The following is a 7378-nucleotide window of genomic DNA, read 5'->3' as shown; positions in this document are numbered from 1 at the left end:
GAGAATGAAGGAAGGAGAATGGATTGGCAGAGTAGAAGAAGGGCCTTCAAATCTGCCAGATAGAGAATCAAAAACCCACTCGCTAAGATCAGAGAGCAGGGTTTTTGTATTCTGTTCCTCCCCTCTCCCCCAATAAATTGGCTCTCTATTGTTAACCTAAAGATAGCCCAAGGCTCCCTTCACCTGAGGGAGGAAGGCTAATTAGTCATTGTTTGAAGAGACTGAGAAAAGCCTGACCCTGGTGTAACTCTAACAAATGTTTCAGGTTTCCCGTCATTGCTGGTGTGCCTGGAATGAATGAAGTGGTTTTGCAGCTCACTTCCCTGTTGAGTGTGTACAATCTGCCTCCTAATCCTGAGGTAAACTGTTTCCTGTCCTTCAAATACAGTGTTACACTGGAGTTCTTCCTGCTAACAGGGCTAAGGCTTGGATCCTGAGAATTTCATTTGAACCCAGGATGGGTAAATAATGTTTCTTTCCTGCTTCTATAGCTCAAGAAGTCTAAGAACATTTAGAGTACAAGTAACTTATCACCAAGGAAAACCCAGGAAGCTCTTGAACGTCTGACCTTTCAGCAGTGGAAGAGTGTCATAGACTTTCCCTCCCTGGTTGGCTTCACTCTGTTATCCTCAGACCTCAGCCTCCTGAGCTAGGGTGACACTCATGAGCTATTGGTTCTCTGCTAGGTTCAGAACTGTAATGAGATTGACAATACAAGTCAAATGCTTATCACAAAGGGCTTGTGGAACATATTAAGCCTTTTAACATTGGACCTTTCAGAACCCTTAGGACATAAGGTTATAATGCTAGAGCCTGAAAGTCTGTTCATATGGATGAGCTACACTTGAACCTTGAGCTCTGACTCAAATTCTGGTGTACATCAGGATTCATTTTCCAGAGAATGTTCTCCTAATTATCAGATAGGAAAAGTACTTTGATTAACCCTCAATTTTTCCAGTTGTGTGTCTTGAACTCAAGCCTGTGCACTGTCCCTGAGCACTTCAGCACAAGGCGAACACTCTACCACTTGAGCCACAGCACCACATGGGGTCTTTTGGTGGTTCATTGAAGGTAAGAGGCTAACAGGCTTTCCTTGCCTAGGTTGTCTTTGAACTGTGGTATTCAGATCTCAGCCTGCTGGGAATCTAGTGTTCCAGTTGTGAGCCACTGGCATCTGGCCAATAGTTTTTGGCAGGTCTGGGACTTTATCTTAGGGCCTTGGTACTGTCTCTGAGCTTCTTTTTCTCAAGACTAGCACTCTACCACTTGAGCCTCTCCACAGCTTCTGGCTTTTTCTTTGTATGTGGCACTGATGATTCAAACCCTGGCATTCATGCATGCTGAGCAAGTTCTCTAGCACTAAGCCACATTTCTAGCCCCACCCTTACAATTTTATCCCTTAACTTGCCTATCCTCAAGAAAAGGTTTCTGAGTATAAATCATTTAAAGAAATCTCTATAGGAAGGTGTCCAAAGACAAAGAAGACAAAGCTCATACTTGGGAGACACTCTAAACATGTGAAGACCATGACAATGCTACCATTTAATTATGTATCATATTTCAACACAAAAAAGTATTAATGAAAAATGAGTCAATGTCCTATATTATTAAATTTTCGCTGTATAATATTTTTATTGTGAAAATACTGTGCAGAGGGGTTAAAATTGCATGGGCAAAATAATGAGTACATTTCTTATCAAGCATTGTAGCCTCCTCCTTTGTTTCCCCTTCCTATCCTTTCCCATCCTCCCCCCTGCCCCCCTACTAAGTCCTCCCTCCCCACCAAAGTTGTAAAGTTTGTTTTCAACATAACGACTTGTACATCTCATTGTTGCAGTGGGTCCACCTGTATCCTTATTTAAACGATTTGTTTTTTCCTTTCCCCTCCACAAATTACACTGACATCAAATACAGTGAAAGCAGGGTTTATACCGTGGGGAGGGACATACAAAGCAACAAAGAAATAATCTTATAAATGTGTTAGAAACAATAGCATGAAAGAAAAAAAAACATTTGAACACATATCTTAGGGTTCATTTCCCTAACATCAACTTATCTGATCTTTTCTGCTTGACTCAGATATATACTAATTATTGCAAATAAGGGAAACCATGGGACCTATGCTTCTTTGGGCCTGGCTTACTTCACTTAATATAATTTTTTCAAAGTCTTTCTATTTCCTAACAAATGGGGCAATGTCATTCTTTCTGATGGAGGCATAGAATTAAATTGTGCATATGTACTACATTTTATTGATCCATTCATCTACTGAGGGGCATCTGGGCTGATTCAATATCATAGCTATGGTAAATAATGCAGCAATAAACATAGTCGTGCTGGTAGCTTTATTGTGGTCTTGTTTTGAACAATTTGGTAAATGCCCCAAAGTGGGATTGCTGGGTCAGAGGTGAGTTCTATGTGTCTTTTGATGAAACTCAATACTGCTTTCCAAAGAGGTTGAACAAGTTCACAATCCCACCAACAATGCGGTAAGATTCCCTTCTGTCCACATCCCCTCCAGCATCTGTTGTTATTAGAGTTCTTGATTATTGCCATTCTAACTGGGGTAAGGTGGTATCTCAATGTTATTTTGATGTGCATTTCTTTAATGGCTAGGGAGGTTGAGCATTTCTTCATGTGTCTATTGGCCATCCTTCTTTCCTCTTCAGAGAGGTTTCTCTTTAAGTCTTTAACCCACTTATTTATTGGGCAGTTGTTTTTCTTTCAAGATTTGTTGTTGGGGGATTTAATTTTTTGAGTTCCAGGTACATTTTAGATATGAGACCCTTGTCTGTTGTATGGCTAGTGAAGATCTTCTCCCAATCCGTGGGCTTCCTATTAATCTTGTTTGCTATGTTCTTTGCCATGCAGAAGCTCTGCAATTTCATGCGACCCCATTTGTCCAAACTTTCTTTGATTTGTGGTGTTTCTGGGTCTTTATTAAGAAAATTTCTCCCTGTGCCAAGGAGACCTAAGGTTTCTCCTATTCCATCCTGTAATACTTTCAGAGTGTCTGCTTTGACTCCGAGGTCTTTGATTTATTCGGAGTTGATTCTGGTGCAGGGTGATATATAAGGATCTAGCTTTAGTTTTCTACAAGTAGTTAACCAGTTTTGCCAGCACCATTTACTGAAGAGGCTGTCTTTCTTCCATTCTATTTTTTTAGCTCCCTTATCAAAGATTAGATGGCTATAGGTCTATGCATTCATTCTGGGTTTTCAATTCTATTCCATTGGTCTTGAGGTCTCTTCTTGTGCCAGTACCAAGCTGTTTTGATTACTATGGCTTTGTAGTAGAGTTTGAAATTTGGTATTGATATTCTTCCAGCACTGTTCTTTCTGTTGAGAATTGTTTTTGCCATTCGGGGACTTTAATTATTCCATATGAATTTTTGGATTGCGTCTTCTATTTCCTTGAAGAATGAGGTTGGAATATTGATAGGTATCGCATTGAATTTGTAGATAGCCTTGGGAAGTATTGCCATTTTCACGATGTTGATCTTCCCAATCCAGGAGCATGGGAGTTTTTGCCACTTTCTAAGTTCTGTTTTGATTTCCTTTTTGAGGTTTTTAAATTTTTCATCATAGAGTTCCTTCACTTCTTTGGTTAAGTTAATTCCTAAGTATTTTATTTTTTGAGTGGCTATTATGAATGGAGTTGCTTTCCTAATTTCAGCCACACTTTTCTCATTGTTGGCATACAGAAAAGCCATTGATTTTTGAGGGTTACTTTTGAATCAACTTGAGTAATTTAGGAGTGGAGTCTGTGGGATTCTTTAAATACAAGATCATGCCATCTGCAACGAAGTAGAGTTTTACTTCTTTCCCTATTTGGATCCACTTTATGTTTGCATCTTGTCTTATTGCTGTAGCTAGTCATTCTAATACTAGATTGAAGAAAAGTGGAGAGAGTGGACATCCTTGTCTCATTCCTGAGCTAAGAGAAAATGGCTTTTTCACCATTAAATATAATGCTGGCTGTAGGTTTGTCATATACAGCCTTTATTGTGTTGAGGAATGTTCCATGAATTCCTAATTTTTCCAGAACTTTCATCATAAAGTGGTGTTGAATGTTGTCAAATGCTTTTTCTGCTTCTATTGAAATAACCATGTGGTTCTTATCCGTGCTCCTGTTGATGTGATGAATTATACTAATTGATTTCCGTATATTGAACCAGCTTTGCATCTCTGAAATGAATCCTGTTTGATCTTGGTTTATGATTTTTTCAATAAATTGTTGAAGTCGATTGGCCAGAATTTTGTTGAGAAGTTTTTCATGAATTTTCATCCAAGAAATGGGTCTATACTTCTCTTTCTTTGATGAGTCCCTGCCTGGTTTGGATGAGGGTTATGATAACTTCATAGAATGAGTTCGGTAGTGAACTTTTTCTTTCAATTTCATTGAAGAGTTGGAGGAGTATTGGTGTGAGCTCTGCTTTTAATGCCTTGTAGACTTCTGCTGTTAATCCATCTGGTCCTGGGCTTTTCTTAGATGGGAGATGTCTTATTTCTGTTTCTATTTCAGTGCTTGATATGGGTTTGTTAAAATGGTTTAACTCATCTTGGTTTAGTTTCTGAATGTCAGTATTTGCTAGGAAAAAGTCCATTTCTGCCAAGTTCTCAAACTTATTAGCATAAAGTTTTGAGAAGTATGTCCTTATAATGTTTTGAATCTTAGTTGTTCTGTGGTGATGTTTCCATTCTCATTCTGAGTTTATTTATTTGGGTGTGTTCTCTTCTTTTTCTGGTAAGATTTGCTAAGGGTCTCTCAATTTTGTTTATTTTTTTGAAGAACCAACTCGGTTTTTTTTTTATTCTTTCTATGGTTTGTTTGGATTCTAATTCATTTAATTTTGATTTAAATTCAATGATTTCTTTCCATCAACTGGATTGCAGTTTTTCTTGCTGCTCTTTTTCAAGGAGGCTCAGATATCTCATTAAATTGTTGGTTTCAGATCTATCCAATTTGTTGATGTAGGAACTTAAAGCTATAAACTTGCCTTTGAGTACTGCCTTTGATGTGTCTCAGAGGAGCTGGTAATTTGTGTGCTCATTTTTGTTGAATATCATGAACTTTTGCATTTCCTTTCTAATCTCTTCCATGACCCACTCGTGATTCAGTAGTGTGTTGTTCAGCCTCCATGTGTTACAGGACTTTCTTTGATGGCTTTTGGTTTTGAGTTCTAATTTTATTCCCTTGTGGTCAGAGAGAATGCAGGGAATAACTTCAATGTTTCTGAATTTGGACAAGGTTGCTTTGTGGCCTAAAATGTGGTCTGTTTTGGAAAATGTTCCATGTGCTGCTGAGAAAAACGTGTATTCTGATGCTGCTGGGTGAAATATTTGGTAGATGTCTATTAAATCCATTTGATGTATGCAGGTGGTTAGATCTGCAGTTTCTCTGTTGAGTTTTTGCCAAGTTGATCTATCTAGTGCAGAAAGTGGTGTGTTAAAGTCCCCAACAATTAATGTCTTTGGATCTATGTGGGATTTGATTGAAAATAGTGTTTCTTGTATAAATTTTTATGCTTCGTTATTTGGGGAATAGATATTTAGAATTGTAATATCCTCCTGAAGGAGAGATCCCTTAATAAGTATGTAGTGACCTTCTTTATCTCTTCTCACTAATTTTAATTCGAAGTCTATTTTATCTGATATTAGGATTGCAACTCCCGCCTGTTTATGGGGGCCGTTTGCTTGGTAGATTTTGTTCCAGCCTTTCACATTGAAAATGTATTTGATTTTTTTGGGCAAAATGTGAATCCTGAAGGCAGCAGATAGAAAGATCTTGCTTTTTAATCCAACTAGACAGTCTATGTCGCTTAATTGGAAAGTTAAGTCCGTCAATGTTGAGAGATAGAACTGAGAAGTGTTTGGGAGTTCCTGCTTTTTATCCACCTTCTTGGGGGTTGTGGCAACTGGGTTCTTTCTATGGTTCTTGGATTCTCAGTTTGGCTGGGTTTCTTCACCTTTTTGTGGTCTTGTTGGTTTTCTATGTGTAAGACATCTTTAAGAATCATTTGTAGGGCTGGTTTGGTGGAGATAAATTATTTCAATTTTTCTTTGCTATGGAAAGTTTTTATTTGACCTTCGGTTATGAAGGAGAGTTTAGCTGGGTACAATATACATGGTTGATAGTTGTTTGTGTTTACGGCATGGCATACATCATTCCAGGCTCTTCTTGCTTTAACCGTCTCTGCTGAGAAATCTGAAGTGATTCTAATTGGTTTCCCTTTATAAGTGATTGATCTTTTCTCCTTGAGAGCTTTAAGGATGTTTTCCTTGGTCTGAATTGATCCTGTGAGGATTATAATGAGATGCTGGGTTGTCCTGTTCTGGTCTGGTCTATTTGGAGTTCTAAAAGCTTCTTCTATCTGAATAGGCCTATCTTTTTTCATGTTTGGGAAATTCTCTGCTAGGATCCTGTTAAATTTCCCAGACCATTAACTTTTGTCTCTAGATGCTCCTCTACACTAATTATCCTCAGATTAAGCCTTCTCATGGTGTCTTCCAAATGTTGAATAGATCTATCCTATTTCTTGGATTTCTCTTAGATGGTTGTATGTTCTTTCTCTATAATGTCTAGGCTGTCTTCAATCCCCGAGATTCGATCTTCTTCATGATCTAACCTACTATCAAGACTTTCTACTTTGTTTTTATTTCTTTTCCTTCTAGTTGGCTGGCTTTGATTAGTTCAAATTCTTTGTTGGAGCTTTGTTTTAGATCTTGTATGAACTGCTTTACTTCCTTAATTTGGTTATCAGTGTTTATTTTCAAATCACTTAGTTAATTGGTTATGGTTTCCTTGGACTGTCATTCCTTCTGTTGGGTTACATTCAGCATTCCCATTACGGTCTCCCTGACTTCTTTCAACTTTCTCTTTATGGATTCCATGAATGCCTTTAGCGATCTTTGTGTATTCTCATCCTGCTCTCTCATTTCCTGTATTACTCTTTGATTAGCTTCCTCACGTTCATGCAATTCCTCTAGTTCTCTTTGAGTGTTCTCAGCCCTGCCCATTTGGGATGAAAGTAACACCAGTTTTGTGCTAGAACACTATCTTAAGTCAAGCATCAACCAAAGTCTGTAGTTGCACAGTCAAAATCTGCAAATACAAAAAAATCTAGTTCAACAGCTATATCTATTCAACATCCAACAACTATGTATTAATGGGTTACGAACTGCAAAGAAGAATTTGGCAAACCAGAAATTATTTGGTTTAGGGAAAGATGTGGGTAAAAATAGGATTAGAGGGATGTGGGCAGGCAGAGGGAAGGTTAACTTAACTAAGTACTAATCTCAAAGTGGGAAATAGGTTGGATAGAATGATAGTAGAGAGAGGAAAAAAAGAAGAAAGAGAAAAAAAGAGACAAGAAAAA

This window comes from Dipodomys spectabilis, unplaced genomic scaffold, assembly GCF_019054845.1.
Source record: "Dipodomys spectabilis isolate Male_0828 unplaced genomic scaffold, ASM1905484v1 ptg000072l, whole genome shotgun sequence".
Taxonomy (NCBI): domain Eukaryota; kingdom Metazoa; phylum Chordata; class Mammalia; order Rodentia; family Heteromyidae; genus Dipodomys; species Dipodomys spectabilis.
Note: the sequence above shows the minus strand (reverse complement) of the source record.